Raw genomic sequence first — 15,770 nt, forward strand, 5'->3', positions numbered from 1 at the left:
TCTCCTGTGCTGTCGGGGGCAATAATTAATGGTCGCTTTATTTTTTCTGCGGAGGACAATGTGTTTGCTTTTCTAAACCGACAGGAAACCACAGCAAAACCACACTTTAGAATAGCACAGAACATCGGTTCACCATCACTGTTAACATTAAAAGTATAGAAACCTTGTGTTTACAGATGAAAAAAACACACAAAATTATTCCAAATAAGTGAAGTGGTTGTGACAGGCAGATGGCGTCAGAAGCATGTTGCCTGAGCTGTCTGGCCAATCAGGAGGAGAGGAATCACTATACACTTCTAATGACAGAAGGTATTATTAGAGATTGCCCAGTCGGTTTTCTGAAAACCCGAGCCCGCCCGAACTTCAGGTATTCGAGTGTATCTGAGTGGCAGCTTGGATTCCAAATCGAAGCAACATGTCATCATCTTGGCATCAGTTTCTCGCGGGTTTTGGATTTTATGTCATAGCAGACATAGAAACATAGAATTTGATGGCAGATAAGAACTACTTGGCCCATCTAGTCTGCCCCTTTTTTTTTTAACCATATTGTTACCTGAAACCTTATTTGATCCTTATTTCTTTGTAAGGATATCCTTATGTCATCAGAGTTTACTAGAGAGAAACAGATGTTAGAAGAAACATACCATTGCTTAGCACTTGTTTGAGGGAGGAAGTAGTACGTAATCGACGAAACAAAATTAAGATTAATAAATTACCGGGTCCAGATGGACTTCACCCAAGGGTTCTTATAAAGCTTCACTCAGAATTAGCAAGGCCGTTGTATTTGATTTTTCTCATACGTCCTAGAGGATGCTGGGGTCCACTTCATGGCCATGGGGTATAGACGGTTCCGCAGGAGCCATGGGCACTCTTAAGACTTTTCAATGGGTGTGAACTGGCTCCTCCCTCTATGCCCCTCCTCCAGACCTCAGTTTTAGAAATGTGCCCACTCTAGGGGAGCTCTACTGAGCTTCTCTGAAAAGACTTATGTTAGGTTTTTTATTTTCAGGGAGAACTGCTGGCAACAGTCTCCCTGCTTCGTGGGACTGAGGGGGCAGAAGTAGGTACCAGCTTCCTGAAGAGTTTCATGGCTCTGTTTCTGGCTGACAGGACACCATTAGCTCCTGAAGGGTACTGAACGCTAGCCGTGTCTAGATGTTCACTCCCACAGCACGCCGTCACCCCCCTCACAGCCAGAAGTCAGGTGAGTAGAAGAAAACACATCTTCTATCAAGTAAAGTGACGGCTGAGGTACAGCATGGCTGGCGGGAGCGCAGCGTGCCATTGCTGCCCACACACACAGGCACTGCAGGGTGCAGGGCGCGGGGGGGGGGGGGGGGGGGCCTGGGCAGCAAAAACACCTCTATAAACTGGCAAAAAGGGGGCATAAGATGCCCAGGCACAGCCCTACCCCCGCCAGTATAAATATTATGGAAAGTTCTGAGGTAAAAACGCGCCATTGTGGGGGTGGAGCTTTTTCCTCAGACAGCAAGCACACTGCTCAGCTCCATTTTCTCTCTCCTCAGGCTGCAGAGACAACGCTGGTCCTCCTTCACTTCTGAATACAAGTATCAGGGTGCAAAACAGGGAGGGGGGCACAATCGAATTTGGTGCTTTACAAGTGTGTTTTGCTGTGTAAAAAGCGCTGCATGTCAGTGGGCATTCTGTGTTCACAGGCATTAGATATTGGCGCTGGGGTTGTGAACTAGCTGCTCCTAAACTGTGTCCCTCTGACAGATTTTACAGTGGGTCTGTCCCCTATAAGTCCCAGTGTGTCTGTGTGTGTGTTGTACACGTGTGTAAGACATGTCAGAGGCAGGGAGTTCCTCCCCGGAGTAAACCATTTTAGGGACACAGAAGTGTAATGTGGTAGCGCTGCCGGCACACCAAGGGTCTGCATGGGTGAAAGAAATACATGATAGTATGCATCATATCAATAGGAGATTAGATAAGTCTGAATCTCATGCTGAGTGCTGGAGAAAATCTGTGGAGGATGTGATTTTTCAGGGCTCTGTTCTTCCATCCGCAGGCGACCCCTCTGGGTCACATAAGAGACCATTTGCGAATATTGTGAATACTGATACCGACACAGACACTGATTCTTGTGTCGACGATAGTGACTCCAGAGAAATAGATCATAAATTGGCAAAAAATATAGAATATATGATTGCAGCTATAAGGGAAGTTCTGGAAGTCACGGAAGCCACTCCTGTACCTCAGGAGAAGGCTTATTTCTATAAAGAAAAGAAATCTAAGGTCACATTCCCTCCTTCCCACGAGCTTAATACTCTCTTTGAAGGGATGTGGGTGAATCCCGAAAATAAATTTCGTATTCCCAAGAGAAATCAGATAGCTTATCCTTTCCCGGCTGAGGACAGGAAAAAATGGGAGTCACCCCCTGTGTTAGGCAGTGCACTGTCCAGGTTGACAAAGAAGGTAATTCTCCCTGCACCTGGCACGGCTTCACTAAAAGAGCCGGCAGACCGAAAGATGGAAACTACATTGAAATTCATTTATGTTGCCAATGGTACGCTGCTCAGGCCCACAATTGCATGCGCGTGGGTGAGTCGCACTATTGAAAAATGGTCGGAAAGCGTGTCATCAGAAATTGACAAGATTGATAAAGATGAGATACTCCTTAAGTTAGGGAATATCAAAGACGCTGCCGAATACATGCTAGAAGCGATGAAAGATATTAGACTCTTGAGTTCACAAGCCGCTACCATGGCAGTATCGGCTCGGCGGGCGTTGTGGATTCGCCAGTGGAACGTGGATGCAGATTCCAAAAGAAATATGGAGGCTCTCCCATATAAAGGTGAGGCCTTATTTGGCGATGGACTGGATGCGTTAGTCTCGGCGGTTACCGCAGGTAAGTCGACATTTTTGCCCTCTGCGCCTGCACCGGCAAAAAAGACATATCACCCGCACATGCAGTCCTTTCGGCCCAATAAATACAAAAAAGCGAGAGGTTCACCCTTCTTTGCAGGAAGGGGAAGGGGAAAGGGAAAGAAGTCCACAGCGGCTTCAGGTTCCCAGGAGCAGAAGTCTACCCCTACTTCTAACAAATCTTCAGCATGACGCTGGGGCTCCTTTGCAGGAGGCCGCTCGGGTGGGGGCACGTCTCAAACTGTTCAGCCAAGGTTGGATTCTGTCTGGCCTAGATCCCTGGGTGTTGCAAATAGTGTCCCAGGGATACAAGCTGGAGTTTCAAGACGTTCCCCCATGCCGATTTTTCAAATCGACCTTGCCAGCTTCTTTTCCAGAAAGGGAAGCAGTAACAGCGGCAATCCAAAAATAATGTCAGGATAAGGTCATAGTTCTGGTACCTTTGTCACAACAAGGGAGGGGTTTTATTCAAGCCTTTTTGTAGTTCCGAAGCCGGACGGCTCAGTCAGACCGATCCTAAACCTAAAAAATCTGAATCTCTACTTGAAACGATTCAAGTTCAAAATGGAATCACTGAGGGCAGTGATTTCCAGTCTGGAGGAGGGGGACTACATGGTGTCTGTAGACATAAAGGATGCTTACCTGCATGTTCCATTTATCCTCCTCACCAGGCTTATCTGAGATTCGCGGTTCAGGATTGCCATTACCAATTCCAGACGTTACCTTTCGGTCTCTCCATGGCGCCGAGGGTATTCACCCATGCACCGGAAGATAATCCTGTCGTCAAAAGCTAGGATTTCGCTCCTGTGGTGGCTACACAGTTCTCACCTACTAGACACATTTGCAAAATTCTACAAGTTTGACACCTTGGCCGATGAAGACCTCAAGTTCGGTCAATCGGTGCTGCAGGGTCATCCGCACTCTCCCGCCCGTACTGGAGCTTTGGTATAAACCCCATGGTCATGAAGTGGACCCCAGCATCCTCTAGGATTTATGAGAAAACAGGATTTTAATACCTACCGGTAAATCCTTTTCTCCTAGTCCGTAGAGGATGCTGGGCGGCCGTCCCAGTGTGTACTTTATTGTTATTAGAGTTACACAAGTTGTGTTATATTAGTTTCAGCATGTTGCTGTAATTGATTCATGCCTGTTGGCGTGTGTTCTGTTGAATGCCATGTTGTGCGGCATGGTTGAGGTGTGAGCTGGTGTCACTGGCCTAGACTGAGGGTGTTGTGGAATCGGGGATTCCTCCGATGGTCGGGAAGAGGAACCACAACTGAGCTGGAACATGGGTGGCCTAATATAGGATTTCCTCATACAGGACGCTGACAGTAAGATTTGATGAAATATAGAAGAGCTTTATTGCAGGAAAAGAGCAACTTAAAGTCATAAATCATAAAGGACCTTATGAGGGAATGCCCAGACCCATTGAAGGGTTTTGTGAGTAATATTAGAGATGCTGGTGACCGAAGGAACTGTGGGTGAAGTTTAAAAGTCACTGATAACTTGTAGAACTTGTAAATGGTGGTTAAAGACACAAATGGTTAAAGAACTTGTGAGCGGAGATTAGGACACAGGTGATAAGAAGAATTTGAGTGCGGTGGTTTTGGACGCTGTTGATTTGTAGAACTTGAGAACGGTGTCTGAGACGCTGATGATTCGGAAAACTTAAGTGCAGGGGTTTTAGACGCTGTTAATTTGTAGAACTTGAGAACGGAGACTGAGACGCTGATGATGTGAAGAACTTAAGTGCAGAGGTTTTAGACGCTGTTGATTTGTGGAACTTGTGAACGGTGACTGAGACGCTGATGATGTGAAGAACTTAAGTGCAGGGGTTTTAGACGCTGTTGATTTGTGGAACTTGTGAACGGTGACTGAGACGCTGATGATGAGAAGAACTTTAAGTGCAGTGGTTTAAGACGCTGGTGATCCGTAGAACTTGAGAACGGTGATTAGGGCCCGCAGCCCACGCTGATTCCCAGGAGCACTGATGACTGGTCAGCAGAGAGACACACCGGTCGCTGGATACACTGGAACCGGTGCAGCGAACTGGCACCTGGAAATGCTGGGGACACTGGAGTACAACCTCAGGGATCCTTGCCGGGAACAGGAGCGCTGGCATCCACGTCAGGGAAAGACGATACTTAGGCACTGAGGCTCCATCTGGCGTCTGACTTTGAATCCCCCGCCACCGCTGGATTGGCGGAGCAGTCTGATGATGTCACCTGCCCCCCGTCCACGTGATGCCGGGTGTCATGGCGGCGCCCATGCCCTGGAGAACCGCCGGGAGCCGCGCCAGCCAGACGCCGGAGCCCGTGGCCCACCGAAGGCGGAAACCGCAACACAGACCAGCAGACACGCAGGGGTAAGCGCGGCGAACGCCGCCTCTGGCATGTGACAGTACCCCCTCCTCCAGGAGTGGCCTCTGGACACTTTCCAGGTTTTGTTGGATGTCTGGAATGGAAAATCCACACCACTCGGGGAGCCGTAACTTCAGTAGCTTTGACCCAGCTCCTTTCCTCGGGGCCAAAATGTTTCCATTCCACCAAATACTGTAGATTCTTGTGAAGATAGCGAGAATCAAGAATAGCTTTGATTTCAAAGTCCGTACCCTCTTCAGCCTCTGCAGAGGTTGGCCTTGGGGACTTGGAATGAAACCGGTTCAAAACAAGAGGGCGAAGAAGAGAGACATGGAAGGAATCTGGTATCCGGAGATGGGAAGGCAATCCCAATTTGCAAACAACCGGATTCAGAACTTGTAACACGGGGTAAGGACCAATGAACCTTGGAGCGAACTTCATAGTTGGCACCTTCAAATGGAGATTGCGGGTAGAGAGCCATACCCTGTCACCAACCTTGTATTGAGGAGCTGCCCGTCGCTTCTTATCCGCAAAGAACTTATAGCAGCCAGAAACTCTCTTGAGGTTGGCATGAACTCGACTCCAGATTTGACTGAAGTGCAGGAGAGTAGAGGCTGCAGCAGGAACTTCTTCCGGAGGACAAATGGGTAATTCTGGAACTTGGGGATGAAATCCATAATTAATGAAAAATGGAGACTCACCAGTCGAAGAGTGATATAGATGATTATGGGCGAACTCGGCCCAGGGCAACAACTCCACCCAATTATCTTGCGAGGGGGAGAGGTAAACACGGAGAAAAGTCTCTAAATCTTGATTGACGCGTTCAGTTTGCCCACTGGTCTGTGGATGGTAAGCGGATGAAAACTTAAGTTTTATTTGTAAGGCCGTACAGAGGGCTCTCCAGAATCTTCCCGTAAACTGTACCCCTCAGTCAGAAACTATTTCCAGAGGTAACCCCTGCAGGCGGAAGTGTTCCCGAATAAATAACAAAGCCAACTTAGGAGCTGATGGTAACCCGGTCAACGGAACAAAATGTGCCATCTTAGAGAATCGGTCGATAATCACCCAGACGGTGTTATGACCTTTAGAGAGAGGCAGTTCAGTAACAAAGTCCATAGAGATATGAGTCCAAGGCCTCTTAGGAATGGACAATGGGTGCAACAACCCCGCAGGAGGCAGACGAAGAATTTTGTGCTGAGCACATTGAGGACACGAGTTGACATACTCTTGAACGTCCTTCTTCATAGTGTCCCACCAGTAGGATCTTCGTAGAAATTCCCACATCTTTTGAACTCCAGGATGGCCAGAGAACTTGGAAATGTGAGCCCACTGCAACAATCTTGGTCGAAATTTAGCTGGCACAGACATTCTTCCAGGAGGAGGACCCAACGCGGTGGGAGCCGCTGAAATAGATACTGGACTGAGAATCAAAGCCTTTTCAACGGAATTCTCCTCATCCAAAGCCATTAAGAAACGGGATAGGGCATCCGCCTTGGTGTTAAGAGTTCCAGCCCGGTACTTAATGACAAACAAAAATCGGGCAAAGAAGAGCGCCCATCTTGCTTGACGGGGATTCAAGCACTGGGCCGTCTTGAGATACAGCAAATTCTTGTGATCCGTGAAAATCGTAATTAGGTGTTTAGCACCTTCCAAAAGATATCTCCATTCTTCCAAGGCAGATTTTATTGCCAACAGCTCTTTGTCTCCAATGGTGTAATTTAGTTCAGCAGGAGAGAACTTGCGAGAATGGAAACCACATGGATGAAACTTCCCATCTGGAGCGTACTGCGAAAGTACGGCACCAATGCCTACCGTAGAAGCATCAACCTCCAGAAAGAATGGTTTTAAAAAGTCTGGTTGCTAAAGTACCGGAGCGGTCATAAAGGCTGCCTTCAACTGAGCGAATGCTGCTACAGCTTCAGAGGACCAAAGGCTTGTGTCAGCCCCCTTCTTGGTTAGGGCAGTAATAGGCGCCACAATAGTAGAGAAACCCCTTATGAATTTCCGGTAGTAATTTGCAACCCTAGAAATCGTTGCACCGCCTTCAAGGAAAGAGGCTGAGTCCAGTCCCGAATAGCAGAAAGTTTCTCCGGATCATTACGCAACTCCGTGCCTGAAATAATGTTACCCAGAAATGGAATAGAGGGAACCTCAAAGGTGCACTTGGAAATCTTGCCGTATAGATGGTTCTCTCGCAACCGAAGAAGTACCTCCTTAACTTGTACTCGGTGCTCAGTGAGATTCTTCGAAAATATCAGGATGTCATCCAAATATACAACTACATTCAGGTACAACATATCCCGAAAGATTTCATTGATGAATCCTTGTAAGACGGCGGGGGCGTTGCTGAGGCCGAACGGCATTACCAAGTACTCATAATGCCCGTCCCTAGTATTGAAGGCCGTCTTCCATTCGTCCCCTTGTCGGATGCGTATCAAGTTATAAGCTCCCCTTAAATCGAGCTTGGTGAAGACTCGAGCTCCGCGAACTCTATCAAAAAGCTCGGTGATGAGCGCAAAGGATACTTATTCTTAATGGTGACTTCATTTAGACCACGATAGTCAATACATGGCCTCAGGCCTCCGTCCTTTTTCTTCACAAAAAAGAAGCCTACTCCCGCCGGGGAAATAGAGGGGCAGATGAATCCCTTCTGCAGATTAGATTTGATATATTCTGACATAGCTTGAGTCTCGGGTACTGATAAAGGAATCAAGTGCGACCCCGAGGTGGCATTTTTCCCAGGGTCTATGTGGTGGTAACTGATCGGCTGCCTGTTCCGAGAACACATCAGTAAACTCGCGATAAGCCTCTGGAATGAGCTCTTCGTCCGATTTGGAAGACACACAAAGCGGGTAGACAGGAGTAAGACAATTCGAATGACAAAATGGACTCCAAGAAATTATCTGTGTCGACCTCCAGTCGACGTGAGGGTTGTGAAGCTTGAGCCAGGGGAGACCAAGAACGAGATCGTGAGGCATCTCCTGAATCACAAGGAACTCCAGATGTTCTTGATGCAAAGCTCCCACTTGCAGCTTGATTGGCATAGTACAACTTGAAATCAGACAATTTGGAATTTGGGTAACATTAATAGCAGTTATCGTAATAGGTCGTTCGACCGACTGTAACTTCAAACCCAGATTCTGGGCACAGGAAAGGGAAATAAAATTCCCCGCAGCCCCTGAGTCCAACAGTGCCTTAACGGTTTTGACTTCAGACTCAGAAAACAGAGACACGGAAAGTAAACAGTCCACTGCCAAAGAAGATTGAGAAAAAACCCCTAGCTCAACTTCTCCAGAACAAGCTAGGACTGACCGTTTCCCGGGCGAGACTTGCAAAACTTGAGGAAATGTTCTGCCGCTCCACAGTAGAGGCAGAGTCTACCCTCACGACGACGCTGACGTTCTTCTGGGGACAGCCGAGACTGATTAATCTGCATGGGTCCGTCTGGACTTGAAATAACTGTTTGCTTAGATGGAAGAGATCGGAACCTTGACCGGTCTGACCGACTACGTTCACCACCTCATTCCTGCATGCGAAGATCCACCTTTACACAGAGTGAGATCAACTGTTCCAAGGAATCCGGCAGATCCCTAGTGATCAACTCGTCCTTTAAACGATCCGAGAGCCCGTTCCAAAAAGCAGCCCGAAGGGCATCATTGTTCCAGCACAGTTCTGAAGCTATAGTTTGAAAGTGAATCACATACTGTCCCACTGTACGAGAGCCTTGTCGAACTCGAAGCATGTCAGCAGAGGCAGCGGTCGTCCTGCCGGGCTCATCAAAGATCCTCCGGAATGACGTGATGAAGTTGGTATAACTAGGAACTAACGGATCTGATCGCTCCCACAACGGTGACACCCACTCCAACGCTGAACCCTCAAGCAAAGAGATAATGTATGCCCCTTTAGACCGATCAGTAGGGAAGTTATGAGAGAGGAGTTCGAAATGTACCTCACACTGATTGAGGAAACCACGGCAATTCTTTGGATTCCCGTTATAACGAGGAGGAGTGGGAAGCTGAAGGCGTGACCTAGTTCCAGACACGGACGGAACATTGCTAGAAACAACCACTGGAGCGGATACTGGAACTGGAGCTGGAACCACTGATGCCAGAGAAGTCTGGATTTGATCCAGCCGGCCAGATAATTCCTGGAGATAATGCATCACCTGATTCTGTGCTGCTTCCTGACTCTGTACTCGGGAAACCAGGTCCTGCATGGTGCTTGCCTCTGGGTTCCAAATCCCCGGGTCCATGGGGCCTGAGTATACTGTCACTGGCCTAGACTGAGGGTGTTGTGGACTCGGGGATTCCTCCGATGGTTGGGAAGAGGAACCACAACTGAGCTGGAACAGGGGTGGCCTAATATAGGATTTCCTCATACAGGACGCTGACAGTAAGATTTGATGAAATATAGAAGAGCTTTATTGCAGGAAAAGAACAACTTAAAGTCATAAATCATAAAGGACCCTATGAGGGAATGTCCAGACCCATTGAAGGGTTTTGTGAGTAATATTAGAGATGCTGGTGACTGAAGGAACTGTGGGTGAAGTTTAAAAGTCACTGATAACTTGTAGAACTTGTAAATGGTGGTTAAAGACACAAATGGTTAAAGAACTTGTGAGCGGAGATTAGGACACAGGTGATAAGAAGAATTTGAGTGCAGTGGTTTTGGACGCTGTTGATTTGTAGAACTTGAGAACGGTGTCTGAGACGCTGATGATTCGGAAAACTTAAGTGCAGGGGTTATAAGACGGTGTTAATTTGTAGAACTTGAGAACAGAGACTGAGACGCTGATGATGTGAAGAACTTAAGTGCAGAGGTTTTAGATGCTGTTGATTTGTGGAACTTGTGAACGGTGACTGAGACGCTGATGATGTGAAGAACTTAAGTGCAGGGGTTTAAGACGCTGTTGATTTGTGGAACTTGTGAACGGTGACTGAGACGCTGATGATGTGAAGAACTTAAGTGCAGGGGTTTTAGACGCTGTTGATTTGTGGAACTTGTGAACGGTGACTGAGCCACTGATGATGAGAAGAACTTTAAGTGCAGTGGTTTAAGACGCTGGATACACTGGAACCGGTGCAGCGAACTGGCACCTGGAAATGCCGGGGACACTGGAGTACAACCTCAGGGATCCTTGCCGGGAACAGGAGCGCTGGCATCCACGTCAGGGAAAGACGATACTCAGGCACTGAGGCTCCGTCCGGCGTCTGACTTTGAATCCCCCGCCACCGCTGGATTGGCGGAGCAGTCTGATGACGTCACCTGCCCCCCGTCCACGTGATGCCGGGTGTCATGGCGGCGCCCATGCCCTGGAGAACCGCCGGGAGCCGCGCCAGCCAGACGCCGGAGCCCGTGGCCCACCGAAGGCGGAAACCGCAACACAGACCAGCAGACACGCAGGGGTAAGTGCGGCGAACGCCGCCTCTGGCGTGTGACAGCTGGTATGTATCTCACCACTAGTTTAAAGTAAATCCTTTCCTTGAAATGTCCGTCTCCCTGGGCACAGTTCCTACAACTGAGGTCTGGAAGAGGGGCATAGAGGGAGGAGCCAGTTCACACCCATTGAAAACTCTTAAGAGTGCCCATGGCTCCTGCGGAACCGTCTGTACCCCATGGTCATGAAGTGGACCCCAGCATCCTCTACAGACTAGGAGAAAAGGATTTACCGGTAGGTATCAAAATCCTGTTTTTACAATTCCATTAAAACAGCATGATACTTAAGGACTGTCGTATAGTAGAGGTAATGCCTATATTTAAAAAGGGAAGCAAAACTGATCCCAGTATCTATAGACCGATTAGTTTAACATGAGTAGTGGGAAAAATTTTGGAGGGAATATTAAAGGATAGCATACAGGAGTGTTTGGATACCTCTGATGTCATTACTAGGAACCAGCATGGCTTTGTGAGGGACAGGTCATGCCAAACTAAAACCCCTTTTCCACTAGCTCAAAAAACATGGGTAAATGCATGGGGGCACACATTTACCCGTGTTTTTTGCTAGTGGAAAAGGGTCCATCTGCAAAAACCCGGATCAAGTGATCCGGGAATCCTACCCGGGTAGCTTACCATGTTGAACACGGGTTCAACCCGGTAAGCTGCGCAGTGTAAACGGAAGCCGTGTCGATGTGACACGGCTCCCATTCACAGTGTATGGAAGGGCGGCGCTGGGAGATCATGTTATCTCCCAGCGCCGCCCCTGCCGCGTCGCCAGCAACGTCACCAACCCGGCAATATGCCGGGTTGGTGTTAGGCGCCGGGGTCCGCTTGTCCACGCGACCCGGTGCCTAGCAACTAGGGACGCCGTGCACGTACAGCCGCTGGCTCCCTAGCAACGCTAGACGCTGGGCGCGCTGAAGCCGCACGGACCCTAGCAACGGGGACGCCACTGGCGGACCGCGTTCCCCGTTGCTGGGTTTTAGGATTTTATGCGTTCACCTGTTCTCTGGCCGTGCAGCAAGGCAGCTGCACGGCATTTAGTCCAATCAGCCTCTAAACAGCTGTTTTGAGGACTCCCTGTTAAGTACACTCCCAGGGCTTCTCACAGACGCCGGTAATAGCTTCCTGCATGCTGCCCTTGTTTGCTGAGAGTCTGTTTCCAGTCCTGCTGTATCCGGTCATTCCAGTCTTCAGAAGTCCTGTACTCAGGAGTTACCATCTCGTCCCTGGAGTCCTGACTGATCACCGTTTTATATCCAGTGGTGTTCGTGAGTTGCGGCTCTGCCGTGTGTTGCGGCTCAGCTGCTTTACCTTTTATATTTTTGTGTTTGGAGCATTTGCGGAGGGTTCCGCTTCCACAAGTCCTCTCTGGTACTCGGCGGTGCCGGGTAGGAGAATTGGACAAGTGGATATTTTGGTTGTCCTTTTCCTTGGCGGTTTCTCTGCACATATTATAGTTTTGAGTTTGCTTAGCCCCTGGCCTGGTTGTTTAGTTAGAGGGCCTCTTGTTATCACCCTGTCTCGGGTTTCCCTTTGTCTCTCATTAAGACCGGGGGGCATCGAAGTTGGGCAGACATAATCCGCCCTTCAAACGCGTCTGCCAAGGGCTCAAGAAACCATAGTCTCACAGGGGATTTCTGACAACACGGGTGAGACAACAGAGTTAGGGCGCCAGGGGCTATTTTCCTGTCCTGCTCCCTTCCCCAGCATTCCGTTCCAGTGCTCCGGTCCTTGCCATAAGATCTCCTCTGACCAGAGTGCTGGAATCATAACATTATTACCGGCCAAACCAAAACTTAAAGTTAAACGGGGTTTAATTTTTTCTCATTCAGTTTTGTGAGAGTTTATCGGCCTCATGAATCCAACAGGTTTAGGGCCAAATCCTGGTCAGCTCTTAGTCAGCCAGATTCAAGAACTTACTCAGATGGTTCAGGATCTTTCTCTTCGGGGGAAGTCGCAGGAAGATCTTTTGCGAGCTTCCCCAGGGGTAGTCCCTGAACCAAAGATGCATTTGCCTGACCGTTTTTCTGGTGATAGAAAAGAGTTTTTTAATTTTAAAGAATCCTGTAAACTTTATTTTCGTTTAAGACCAACTTCCTCGGGTACTGAATCTCAGCGGGTCGGGATTATTATTTCTTTGCTCCAGGGGGATCCTCAGACCTGGGCATTTGGTTTAAGAGCAGAGGATCCGGCATTGTTGTCAGTTGACGTTTTTTTTGAGTCTTTAGGGCTCTTGTATGATGACCCTGATAGAGAGGCGTCCGCTGAAAGTCAGTTGCGCGCTCTCAGACAGGGTAGAAATCCTGCGGAGGTTTATTGTACGGAGTTTCGCCATTGGTCGAACGACTGTGGCTGGAATGACCCAGCCCTGCGCAGTCAGTTTCGCCTCGGCTTATCAGAGTCTATAAAAGACAGTCTCCTTCAGTACCCCGCTCCTGAGACTCTCGATAAACTCATGGAGCTTTCTATTAAGATTGATCGTCGTCTCAGAGAGCGGAGGGCTGAAAAAGGAGCACCTGTAAGGTCAACTCCTTGTGTATATTCCATTCCTGAAGACGTAGAGGAGCCCATGCAGATGGGTCTCTCCCGGCTGTCTCCTGAAGAAAGAGCCAGAAGGCAAAATTCTGGTCTTTGTCTGTACTGTGGGGGTAAGGGACATTTTGCTCGTAATTGTCCGAACAAGTCGGGAAAACGCTTTGACCAGGTGAATTGTGAGGGGGTTCACCTAGGTCTGCAGCTTATCTCCTCGAATAACTCCCTTTTAGTCCCAGTTAAAGTTTCCTTTGGCAGCCTCAGTTCTTCGGTGTCGGCTTTTGTTGACAGTGGAGCTGCAGGAAATTTTATGGATTTAACTTGGGCTAAGGCCTTAGGCATTCCTCAGTTACCTTTGGGTAGGTGTGTCACCATGCATGGCTTAGATGGGAGTCCGCTGTCTAATGGGATTATTTCTCTCCGTACACCCCCTGTACTACTTACAGTAGGAGCTCTACATTCCGAGAAAATCGAGTTCTTTCTTACACATTGCCCAGCAGTTCCAGTTGTTCTGGGTCACCCTTGGCTGGCCTTTCATAATCCCACCATTGATTGGCGGTCGGGGGAGATTTTACAATGGGGTACTTTTGTGATAAGGAATGTATCACGTTTCCAGTCAGAGTAGCAGCTATCATTCCAGAACCCATTCCGGTGGAATACCAGGAGTTTGCTGATGCTTTCTCCAAAGGCAATGCGGACATTCTGCCTCCCCATCGGCCTTATGTTTGTGCTATTGAGTTAATTTCTGGTGCCACATTGCCAAAGGGAAGATTATATGCATTATCCAGGCCAGAAACTGCGGCTATGAATGATTATGTAAAGGAGAGCCTTGAGAAAGGATTTATTAGACCATCAAAATCTCCTTTAAGTGCAGGCTTCTTCTTTGTGGAGAAAAAGGATGGCTCGCTTAGACCTTGCATTGATTTTAGAGCCCTGAATAAGATCTCAGTTAAAAACACCTATCCTTTGCCGTTGATTTCTGTACTCTTTGATCAGTTACGTTCTGCTGTGATTTTTTCTAAAATTGACCTTAGAGGAGCGTACAACCTCATCCGAATTAAATCTGGAGATGAGTGGAAAACGGCCTTCAGTACTCAGTCGGGTCACTACGAGTACCTGGTGATGCCGTTCAGCTTGTCTAATGCTCCAGCAGTTTTTCAAGACCTCATTAACGATGTGCTCCGTGACTTCCTAGGGAAATTCGTGGTCGTTTACTTAGACGACATCCTGATTTATTCTGAATCAATGGAACAACATGTTACCCAGGTGCGTCTGGTTCTTCAAAAGTTACGTGAGAATCATTTATATGCCAAGCTGGAGAAGTGTGAGTTTCATGTCACGGAAGTATCTTTTTTAGGGTACATTATTTCCCCTCGGGGATTTTCCATGGAACCAAAGAAGCTCCAGGCCATCCTTAGTTGGGCGCAACCCACCAATTTAAAAGCAATTCAGCGCTTTTTAGGGTTTGCGAATTATTATAGGAGGTTCATTCATTCTTTTTCTGACCTGGTTGCTCCCATTGTAGCTCTGACAAAGAAAGGAGCGGATCCTACCAACTGGTCGCGTGAAGCTGAGTTGTCCTTCCGGGCCATGAAACAAGCCTTTGTCTCGGCTCCAGTCCTCAGACATCCCAATCCGGAATTGCCCTTTGTTGTGGAGGTTGATGCCTCGGAGGTTGGAGTGGGGGCTATCCTTTCTCAAAAGGATCCGGAGTCTCTGGAGTTACATCCTTGTGCCTTTATGTCCAGGAAATTCTCCTCCGCTGAATCCAACTATGACGTTGGTAATCGGGAGCTACTGGCGGTAAAGTGGGCTTTCGAGGAGTGGAGGCATTGGCTGGAGGGAGCAAAACATACTATTTCAGTATTGACTGACCATAATAACCTGCAATACATCGAATCGGCTAAACGGCTTAATGCCCGGCAGGCACGTTGGGCTTTATTTTTTACTCGTTTCAAATTTATAATCACTTTCAGGCCTGGTTCCAAGAATACTAAGGCTGATGCCCTGTCACGCAGCTTTCTTCCGGTTCACAATAACAGTCCTGTTACTCCCATACTTCCATCTTCGGTCATCTGGGCAGGCCTCACACAAGATTTATTTACCCAGTTAAAACAGCTTCAACACCAAGCTTCTGGAAATACTCCTGCTGGTCGTCTTTACGTCCCTGAGTTTTTGAGAGCTACTGTTTTAATGGAATTCCATGATAACAAAGTTTCCGGGCATCCGGGAATCTCTAAGACTTTGGAGTTAGTCTCTCGCTCAGTATGGTGGCCTGGTCTTTCTAAAGACGTTAAGGAGTTTGTTTATTCATGTCAGGTTTGTGCACAGCATAAGGTTCCCCGTTCCTTGCCTATCGGGCAACGTATGCCCTTAAATGTTCCTCTCAGGCCATGGTCCCATATTTCCATGGATTTTGTGGTTGACCTTCCCCTTTCAGCCGGATTCCGAGTCATATGGGTGGTAGTGGACCGTTTTAGCAAGATGGCTCATTTTATTGCTCTCCCCCGATTGCCTTCTGCCCAAGGGTTGGCAGTTTTGTTTCTCCGCCAT

The sequence above is a fragment of the Pseudophryne corroboree genome, chromosome 2 (genome assembly GCF_028390025.1).
Source record: "Pseudophryne corroboree isolate aPseCor3 chromosome 2, aPseCor3.hap2, whole genome shotgun sequence".
Lineage (NCBI taxonomy): Eukaryota > Metazoa > Chordata > Amphibia > Anura > Myobatrachidae > Pseudophryne > Pseudophryne corroboree.